We start from the raw sequence: 11,444 nt of genomic DNA on the forward strand, positions 1-11,444 counted from the left end.
TATAATTTCTTCATGTAAAAGAAATCCCTTTTTTTCCATATCATGGAATTCGTTCACAAATGCTTCAAGAAAAGTGTTCATCTGTGGTTTCGTTGCACCAAACCACAAACCTGTAAGTAGAATATTCGTGGAACGAAGGTGAGGAGGTAACTCGTTTATCATACATTGGATAGGCCAAATAGAGTATTGTGATGACTTAAAAACAGGCATGCCATCTGCATTCCAAGTTAAAGAAATGTCATTTTTCGCCATAGCTTTATCCTTTATCAGGCTCTTATATAGTTTACCCGTAGTTACGTCTGATATAACAGTTGATTCAGTCAAAACTTCTAAATTCCTGTTGGTTAAATATTCATAAAGAATGGGATCAGGAGCGTCTTAAGTTGTTCTTTTAGTGGAATATGAAAGAAAAAGGTGCCGTTCTTCATGCTGTTTTCGCGATTGAAAGGTGTCTCACATTCATCACACTTTGTGCTTACTGCGCTTGTTCCAATGTACGACAAACATGACTCGCAATAAAAATGAGCCTGCAAAGTATAACAATTAATTTTTTAGGGAGGGATATAAACTGTAAATCCGTAACGTTATTTGCCGCTAGTTCTAATCCAGTTCGATCATTTTCATCACGAATACAAGCCCGAAATATGCAGAATTCGAATAGTTTCACCACTTTTCTTCTTTAAATTGCACAAAATAAAGTTGAATTTTAAGATATTAAATGCACGAAGCTAACTACGTATTCCAGTCGAAAGTCGTTATAAAGAAAACCATATTAGAAAAAAGTCAAGATAGTTTTCTTTTTACCTGAGATTCCTCCACTTGAATTGCTTTGTAGAACTTATACTTGCTGGATGGAAACGTGCTCGGCAAAATCAAACTCAAAATGTCGAGTAGATCAGTCAAATCTGCATCTGTTAAATTGTTATTTAATAAAAATGCGACGAGCAGGAGAACACTTTGAGACTTTGTTATAAGAGCACCAGGATATATTTCTTCATCACCATTTTCGATGTTTAAATCCTAAATACAAATTCTGAGTGTAAATCGGAATGTAGTAGCTATTATGGGGGGGGGGGATAATGTTCATATATTCATGTACTATAATCAATAATTAAAATGGATTTCAAAAGAAATTGATAAAATAGAACACACACAAAAAAGTGAATATTAGCCCTCTTTCCCAATCCTTGATCTTCTGCCTACCCTGGTTCTACGTACTGTATGATGTTTCACATTCACCTGCAGTGCTTCATATCCAAGGCCATTATTATTAAGTTGGAAATCAACATCAATTTTTCCATTCTCCTGACATGCCTGTGCCTGTGTTTCTTGATCATGTTAATGAAATTGAATCTAGTTTTTAAAATATATGTTCCATTGATTAAAGCGTTAATGAAACAAAATTTTGCCAGACAATTTTCTAAATACATTACAATAACTATTCAAGCTCATTTAGCATCTTACAAACTATTTTTGTTAAGAAATAAAAGATGTTTACTGTGTTTGCATAGTCTTATCCAATCAAGGAGACCTTTGGGAGAAATCAGGTGCAGATCAGTGCAAGCCCGAGACTGAACGTTGAGGGTTGCACCTGCTCGAAAGTTCTCACAAACGTCTCCGAGGTTTGCATAAGCCAGTGCAAACATGAAAAACATCTTTTATTTCTTTTACAAAATAACAATAATGCAAAACAGACAAAACGTTCTAATATTCTTTTAACATGTATTCATGATCGACTTGCAAATTATTTTAGATTGATTGATTGATTTGATTGGTTGAGCGCAGATTGTTTTTCAAAGGCTAATGCAATGCAGCTCTGGACCAATCAGCAGACACGTTTCATTATGTTTATTTTATAATTATCTTTGTTACGCTGATATTGAAATTTTTTCATTATGTAAATTTTCTGGTAATGAAACACTTTGCATAGCTAACGTTTGATTTGCAAATATTTTGAAGTGCATCAAATTTTCACACTCCTATCTGCCATGTATTGATTATTTTCTTGTACTAGTCAATAAATCTTTTAATTGTGTTGAGAACTGATGCAGTCTAAATATGACTATGCAATGTAATGTCACAAGATGATATAGGTATTTGCATAGAAAAGGAAGGTAGAAACATCTTTTATACCATTCACTGGCACAAGCTAGCTAACATGAAAATTAAGACATTTTAAGTGGTCAATGAAATGCAGTTTGCAATGCTTTATAAACACTTTGATCATTGTCTGTAATGTTATGTGACCTCATAGATTGTTGAAAGAGATAATGTATATTTATCAGATATAATGTATATAATGAAAGATATAATGTATGTGTAAGAACACATGCACTTATAGGCTTATACACCATTGATAGACTGACTTGGACAATAGCAATAATAATAATATCTTTTTTATCTACATGAATTGAGCACACTGTAATACATGCAAGTCGACTTGAAGCACCAAGTTGAAAGCTCAACAAAATGAATAGTGTCAATACAAAGAAATGTCTAATCTAATATCGTTATCTATGTATACTTATTTTAAATCTATTTTCATCCAAATTCAATATTACAATCTGTACAACAAACAAAGTAGCATGACTCGCCATTACATACAATGAGTATCAAAAAATTTAAATCAAAATTTTATAGACAATCATGTATTTGACACATTGTGTTTTAAGGTTATATTTGAATACAGCAAGATAGCAAGGCCCTTTACCTTTCCAGTTAATGAACTTCTCAAATAACAACTTCATGTTAAAATTAAATTTTTCACCACTGGGAATTAAATAGAATACAATCATTCTCAAGCATATGATACAACACATGGAAAACCCTCTGTTTAGTTTTAGCTTGATTGAATTTGGTTTTGGTTAATTGGCAGGGAAACTTCATTTTAAATGCACTCGATTGCTAAAAGTGTAAAAATGCAATTTCAACATGCAAATTTTATTTGACAAGTACTTTCGCATCATTTTTGATTGTATGAATTCATTAATAGACATAATTATAACTGGACATTAAAGGAGCTCCTGTTTCTTGCTACAAGTTTACACAAAAGTAAAATTACAAAGCACAATGTCTACTGCAAAATTACCGACAAAAGTTCCATTATTATTTTTTGAAGCACAGATATAAGTGTATCATGAAATACAATTAAATTTAATACTTCAATTACAATGTATTAATGCCAATTATGTTAGGAAAGGCAAGAGGTATGTTACACAAATGTCTGAACATATGGGAATGGAGACACATTTAATTGTATAGTGTGGATAAAGTATGGGATAAAATTATCAAGCACTAACAAAACAATATTACCAGAACTAATATCTAAATAGTAGTAGTTTCATATGGTCACACCTCCATGTGTGTCTCATCAAGCCAACTTGCGAAGTTATCATCTGCTTTGTGCACTGTTGCGTAGCCGCCTTCAATGCGTGTGAACGGACATTGCAGGATGATATGGTCCATATTCTGGTTGGTGGCGCTACATGATGGGCAAGTTGGCGAGTCTTTGTAGCCCCATCGGTATAGGTTGTTAGCTGTTCTGCCCTGTTTCGATCTTATTCGTTTACAAGTGCTCCATTGTTTACGAGTTAGCTTCTTGAAACCAGGAAGAGGGACATTTGTGGGCTCTTTAATTAGATCAGCACCCCTTGGTTTATTTTCATACCATTGTTCCTTCCATGCATTGTTGAGGTCAAACGATTCAATCTTGGAGTTATAAAAAGGTTTTCATGATTTAAGTCTCGAAGTAGTTGGGGGCAGACTGGATAATAGTTTTTAGTGGAGTGTCAATTAGTGTATTTTCAATCCGATTATGTTGTTTCTGTGTTGCTTCCTGTCTGCGTATGTTAGGTGGAGCTATAGCACTCATTACAGGTAGCCAAGAGGTTGGGGTTGATTTTAATGTCCCGGAAATTGTTCGCATTGTGTCATTTAACAATACATCTAGCTTATTGACGTGTTTAGAGCGAGACCAAACTGGAGCACAATATTCTGCAACACTGTATGATAGGGCAAGAGATGATGTCCTAAGTACCGTTGGAGTGGCGCCCCACGATGTTCCTGCCAGTTTTTTAATTATGCCATTTCGTTTTCGCAGTTTTGTGGCAGTGTTTTCAATGTGCTGTTTGTATGTTAACGAGCGATCTAAAGTCACACCCAGGTATTTTGGAGATGAGTCATATGGTAATTTGGAGTTGCCTACACGTATTGCAAGTTGTAGATTTGCCTTGTGATTGTCCAAGTGGAAGAGGGTGCTTACAGTTTTTGTTGTGTTCATATTTAGGTACCACTTGTTGAAAAAGATTTGTAGTTTTGTTGTATCATGGCTGAAGGTTTCTTGAATTTGTTTAATATCGCTAGATTGGTGTGATAGTGCGAAGTCATCAGCGTAGCCAAGTTTGAGAGAGGTGGTCTGTGGTAAGTCACTGATATAGATGTTGAACAAAGTTGGTGCTAGGACTGAACCTTGGGGAACACCGTTTTTTATAGTTCTCTTTTTGCTTATTTTGTCACCCAAACATACATGATAAATTCTTGATCCAGACATTTTATTCAAAAGCTTTAGTGTTTTCTTACAAGGGATACATTTGGCTAACTTATACATCAAACCGTTGTGCCATACCCTGTCGTAAGCCGCAGATAGATCAATAAATACAGCTCCAGTTTTCTGTTTTCTTTCATATCCCATTTCGATGTATGTCATTAAGGCCAGAACTTGTTCAGTGGCATCTCTACCTGGTCGAAAGCCTGCTTGTTCTATTGGGATATAGGGGTCGAGTTGGGGTGCTATTCTGGTCAGTAGTATTCTCTCTAGAAGTTTAAAAAAACAACACAACAGAGAAATTGGGCGATAACTTGATGGATCGTTTGAGGGTTTTCCAGGTTTGAGGATGGCAAGTATTTTAGCTTCTCTCCAAGTCTGTGGGTATTATGATTTGTCAATAACATCCGAGAGAGATAATGCAAGCCAGTTGATCGCCTTGTGGCCTAAATGTTTGATCATGTCTGGATAGATACCATCTATTCCGGCTGCCTTGCCAGCTTTCATTTTTTTAATTGCAGTGTCAACTTCTTGCTTACTAACTGGCATTGAAGAAAAGCTGTCATCCGGGCTTGATTTGTATAAGCGTTGGTATTCATGTCAGATTTCTTTTTCGAATTCATGGAATGGTTTATGGGTGCTACGCTGTTTTATTTGTTTTGCAATATCTTCAACGTTAATCGGTGCCTCCCGTGTTGTTTGCGGGCGTTTATCTGGGTCAAGTTTTTTCAAGAGGTTCCATGCCTTTCTGCTTGAGTGGCAGAAGTCCGTGTTTTCTACTGTTTCCTGCCATTTCTTGCAACGTCCTTTTTGTAGAGATTTTAGCAGTTCCTCAGCTATGCTTTGGTCCTGTGTTTCTTCATATCTTTTAAGAAGAGTTTGACTTTCTCCTGTCCAGCAAGGGATGTAAGTAGATCACTGGCCTCTTGGAATAAATTTTCTGGCACTACGTAGAATGAGTTTGGTGAAGCGGGGGATGTTTTCCTATACGGGTTGTATTCTTGGGCATGTTCTCTCTATGGACTTAGTGAAATCACTCCAATTTGCTTTTTGGAAATTCCATCTAGGTTTAGGGAGAGATGGTGTGATGGGAATATTTAGACCTATTGTGATAAGAAAAGGTCTGTGTTGGCTTTTGGGGAATGAACCGAGGACTTGACGAGAGGAATAGAGTGGTATGTCATTGTTATCCTTGGATACGAATGTTAGGTCAGTAGAGTATTCTCTTTGCCATCTTGCAGAGAAGAAAGTGCCCTTTTCTCGCGGATCAAACAATAGATGCATATTATTTTGTGATGTCCATGTGCTGATGTCTTCACCAGCTGTATTGTTCGTTCTGTAACCCCAGTCTGAATGATGACTGTTGAAATCACCTGTGATAACTGTAGGGTGACTGATGTGTGGTAGAGGTGGTGATGGCCAGTTCTCATTCGGTGGTTTATAGATGTTAATTAGAGTAGTTCCGCCATAGTGGACAATTGTACGATGGACATTATTTTCAGTTAGAGTAGATTGTATCACTAAGGTTAATTGGGGATGTTTTTAAAAAACCATTGTGCCATATTTTTCATGGAAGATGGCGTCAACAAGCGAGTAATTTGTGATGGTGTATCTCGATGATGGACTATTCTTTACAACATGGGTCTCTTGTAGAAAGAGAATATCAACTTTGTTATCATGAAGAAGTTTTGATAAGTATTCACATTTGGCCATAGACAATCCTTCGACATTTAAAGACAGTAAGTTCACTGTTGGGCCAATGTTGAGATGGGAGCCAGCTTGGCTCAATGAGCGGACCTTTTTATCCTGGGCGACGTCCGAGCCAGTATGGTTTTCTGTATTTGGACTATTCATGAGTTTGGAGGTGTGGTTCTTGGAGTTCGACATCGAAGTTCGGAGACCGGGTTTGGATCATTCTTAGTTTTCCTTCAGTGAAGTACTTAAGCCCCTTCACGACGGCAACGTGATGATCCAGACGCAGGGGGATATCTAAATGAAAGAGAATTTAAATGAAATTCAATATCTAAATGAAATTTTCCATACCATATCAGATGAAGTTGCTTGATCTATCTCCATCGTAGCACGCAACTGCTTTCGTCGTCTATATTTTGTTCTTCTTGGAAGATCAACAGTGGAATCAACTGCATATCGTTTGTATTGCGCTCTTGAGCGCATAAGAAAAGCTTAAATTACAAAACCGCGAATACAAGTTTTATCAAAACGCTAAATTTTGACAAATTTTGAAGAATATTCATAACAAACTGCTCACGACGAAAGCAGCAAGCGTTTGTTCAAGTCAGCGGTGAAATTACTACAATTGATACTTACCGCCATTACCACAGTAACATCAATGCTGATCTCACATCACCAAGGTGACAAAGCTATTTTCCTTGCCACTCAAGTAATCAAGTTCAAGTTGTTGTCAGCGTTTTGCAGCTCGCTTTTGTGAAAAGGTGACCAAGTGTGAAAGTTAAGAATGAAGTTTGCAATTTTCGATTTTGGAGACAATACTTTTGATATTGGCCAAACATCATGGATACAAGATGGAAATTCTACAACATTTGACAACGAATCCTGGCTCTTTACCCACGAAATAATTGTCAAGTGGCCCATAGACTTCAATGCAGCGAAACGAAAAATGCGAAAAAAATTGATGTAGATACAATCAAAACGGAAAGCGAAAGATATCCAGCACGAATTTTAAAATTTGGAGGTTGGCGTTTGATTTTGATTTTTGAAATGCCACTGCAAAAATATAAATTTAAAACGTATAAATATTTCGAATAATCGTTTCTGTATAAACTAAATTTATAAAAAATGAAAGTGACAATATGGCGGACACTTACTTTTTCAAAAAAGCATTGCTGGATATATACCATTTTTTGTCATGAGAATGAGTATCTATACTTTCTCTACAAGTTTCGGATTATAAAAACTATAAAATCGTAAAACTATAAAAGTATTCTACATTTTATTATTAGATGACTTTGACTCCATGGATTCATGCTTAGACATGTATCTGAAAAGTGGAAAAACTTCAACTCCTAAAAGAGGAAAAGGTCAAAGAATCTCACAAAAGAATTATAATTACTATTCCGACTCCCATAAGGAGGATTATGAAGTCCAGTTTGGTTCACATATAAGTAAAAAAGTATGCTTTTTATCGTGATTGGAGATTACAATCTTTTTGGTATCACTTTTGGATTCCAGCTTTTGTAGAAACTGCTAAATATTGTACTAAAAAGGCGTTACTGTCTATATGATTGTTTTTATTTAGCCTCCTTCAAAGAAAAGAAAAATCCAGAAAGATAGTTCAAAGAAAAACTCCTTAAATTCCATGGTTAAAGAAAAATATAAACAAACAGAGGTATTCATATTGTATTAATTACTTGATGCTTCATTAGTATTAATTTGCCCGAGGAGTAAAAGATCATTGACGGGTTGTTTTTTAAAGGGACATAGTTTAATGTTAAAAACTAACTAAGGTTTGATTTGTTAACATATTGTTAGCTAATCCTGTGTTAAAATTTTTTTTTTAAAGTAGAGTTCAAGCACTGGTATAACTAACTCTGAGTTAAGACATTTAACCTTGAGTTAAAAAGCGCGCGACTCCAAAAAGATCAATTAACAATGTGTTCAATCAAATCAACCAATCACAGACGAGAAGCCAGCTGGCAAAAAAGTTGTTTTTCCTTTTTTTATCCATTAAGTACTTTCTCGATAATGGAGGATGGCCATTTTTGGATGTGATTCTTACGTCTATTTACAGCCAACGATAGTTAGAAGTAATGAGTTTTGAAATATTTTCGTGTTTCATAAGCTTTTGTCAATTAATTACAGCTAATGTGCGTTCTTCTCATGTTCAAATATGTTATTTTAGTTAGGCGAGCATTGTATGAGTACTCGTAATGCACTTTTTTGGATAAATTTATACGCTGAGTGAGAATATATATTTAAACATTGAAATAAAATAAGTTAAACAAAAGTATATGTTGTCGCTACTAGTTTCACAGCGCAGGACAATCTTCTCGGGAATCTTAAGCATTATGATTAATACAAATGTTTTACTGATTTTTTAAAAGTTTGAAACAGTGCAAAATGAAGAAGACAACTTAAACGAGAATCGTTCTTTAAGTATACAAACTTTTTGCAGTTCTTAGCAGTTGACGTTGCCCAGATAGAGTAAGTTTTGCTTTCTTATTTAACGTATTCGAGATTTGCCTGGTAAAAGGGTATTGTCATTATAAATGCCCTAAATTATTGTTTCTACTATTCTTTGTTTACAGGACATACATCCTTTTTACAGCTAAAAAAAACGAAAATCGTTTAAAAGAACTTTCCGAAGAATGTAGAAACTTAAAGATACAGACGATAAATTTAGCTGCGTTGATGAATTCTGTGAAAGGTAAATGTTGGAATAGTGACAAGAAATAGCAATGTTTTCAACAATTGAAATGTAAGTTCTTTCATTTTCAGAATTACCCATTATTGTCAAAAGCCTGGAAACTATAATTAATGAACTCCAGTCAAGCAGTACTCATTCAGTCTCGCCACCTGTGAACACTGATTTACCAAAACACCTGTCCCCTTTATGCCGTAAAAGCTCTTGCGATGCACCTACGATTGAGGAAAATGATAATGCTGGCAACGGAGTGGAAGAGATGGAAGAATAGTTCCCTTCTTAGTTAAAATAAAACTCGTCTATATGCGCAATGCCTCAGCACAGCTCCGTAAAAAAAGGTGTATATATATATATATAATGTCAAGCAAATATCATTATATGCAATATTGGAAATTTAAGAATATGAATATAGCTACAGGGTGTATAAAGAAACGGAACAGTTATGAAAACGCTGCTAAAGTTGTAAGTGTGAAAAATTGGCAAAAGCACTTGGTTAAAATAGTAAATAAGACTTTATATCTGAAGGTAAAGTTTTGGTAAATAACAGACTTTTTAGAATAAAAATTGTGTTACCAAAGCTTTTTTGATCTTGCGGATATGATTACTTAAGCGACAATTTCCTAACTGTTCAGTTTTTTTGGTAGCTACACCGGTATAGCACTCAACATATCGGTATTTTTCTGCGTAGTCAGAGACGCCAACTAACAGCACAATTAAAGTGCCTTTTGTTTAAGATAGGCATTCCAAAACAATCCAGAAGATGCTTCTTAACTTCAACTGGATCTCACAAATTTATTTTGGATCAACAGGTGGAGAAGCCAACTAGGCGAGCAACTTGGTTGCTGTCTTTCAATTTCTTTTTGCTAGCGGCATTGCAGCTTAAAATTCGACCTGATACGTTTCAGGAAACCATGTTATCATGTTGAAAACTGATGAATTATAGACTCGTAGTACGTTGTAGACATTATCTTGTTCTTGCTAAATTTTCTCTTTTTTTCGGAACTTAAAACGTAACTCGTGCATGTGAAGAAAAAATCATAGCTATAGCAAATGGTAAAAGCATTAAATTTAAATGGAAAAAGAAATGACACTCCTTATAAAATAATCAATATTTATTCCAAAGGTTATTCATTTCTATTTAATTTTTTTAAATTTGTAATCTTCGAAATGTCCGCATTTTCTACTGATGATGATACCTTGTAACATGTAACACTTGTCAAAACGTTTAGAATAAATATTCTTTACTTTATACGGAGTGTCAATTGTTTCGTGTTTTAGTAAAACACTTTATGGCAATCGTAATTGAAGGGTAATATAACTTTTTTCAACACTATGCATTTGAAATTTAAGCCTTCTAAATTTTTTATTAGGTAGCACTGGCTCCTGGTATTGAGATTTTTCCTTCGCAGAGGGATTTTTTGACTTTACAAGGAAATCCAAAGAACTACACGTATGCGTTAATGGACATGATGTGGTCCAGAGATGTGTTAGCAACACACTCCCTAACAGGAAAAACGTCCAATTCTCACAAAGATAAAACACCAAAGCCTTCATTAGATGCTTCAAAAGTTGCTGCACTGTTTTGTAAGTAACGCTTTTAACCATTATTCTGTTTTTTTAAAATGTATAATACAGTTTGTTAATACGATCAGCCTTGAGGATTTTTTGTGGGATGGCTTTATGCAAATTGGAAATTAATATAGGTCCTTTAGAAAACTACAACATTTAATAGAATATTTGATGTAGTTACAAGTAAATTTGAGATGAATTGCAGCATGTTTCAAGACATATACCAAAAAACCAATAAAAACTATATGAAACTTTAAATTGTTTTATAGTGTAGTCAAAAAACTAGAGACTATGTACATGATATCACCCGACAGTTTCAAAACAACAAAAACTTAGTTTGGGGCGGAAAGATGAACGCGTCTGCTTACAGAGCTGACAGTTCAATAAAGGTCACTAAAGTAGTTACTACATTTAGAAATCCCCAGGTACCAAGTAGCTACCACATGAGCGCTCAAAACAGTGTTATACGGTCCCGCTCAGTAGCTATAATTTTCATTTGACATTCCACCTGGTATACTCTATGATTTCTAATTTTTTAAAGCAGATTTCTGTCTATTTTAGATGTGGTTGTAAAAAAATTTCGATTACCTGACAAAAAAATGGTGAAAGGATTCATAAAGGCAAAGCTAAACAACAGCGAAAGATGTAAAAAAATTCAAAATAAGTGACAACGTACCAGATAACTGATTCTTTTTTATAATTTTATTTTTAATAGTTAATTTTCATGTTTTTTTCTAGTTATACATACATATACGTTATTTGTATTGTTGGTACTTTTTGCAATTTTATTAACGTATGCAAGTTTTAAAATTTTTAAGTTCTATTAAATTATTTGAGTTTTCTGTATTATATTTAACGGGCATCTACAGTAATGTGTCTGTTTTTTTTTATGACTTGTCAATCCTATGATCCTGTAAGAATTTATAGTCT

General features: G+C 34.6%; 1 long non-coding RNA gene across 1 annotated transcript; it reads left to right on the forward strand.

Moving 5' to 3' along the window:
* Positions 1-10,446: 10,446 nt before the first annotated feature.
* Positions 10,447-11,152, forward strand: LOC124454074. The gene is made up of 2 exons (XR_006951331.1): positions 10,447-10,529; positions 11,076-11,152. It is a non-coding gene; the product is annotated as an uncharacterized LOC124454074 (long non-coding RNA).
* The last annotated feature ends 292 nt before the right edge of the window (positions 11,153-11,444 follow it).

The sequence above is a fragment of the Xenia sp. Carnegie-2017 genome, unplaced genomic scaffold (genome assembly GCF_021976095.1).
Source record: "Xenia sp. Carnegie-2017 unplaced genomic scaffold, XeniaSp_v1 HiC_scaffold_3, whole genome shotgun sequence".
Taxonomy (NCBI): domain Eukaryota; kingdom Metazoa; phylum Cnidaria; class Anthozoa; order Malacalcyonacea; family Xeniidae; genus Xenia; species Xenia sp. Carnegie-2017.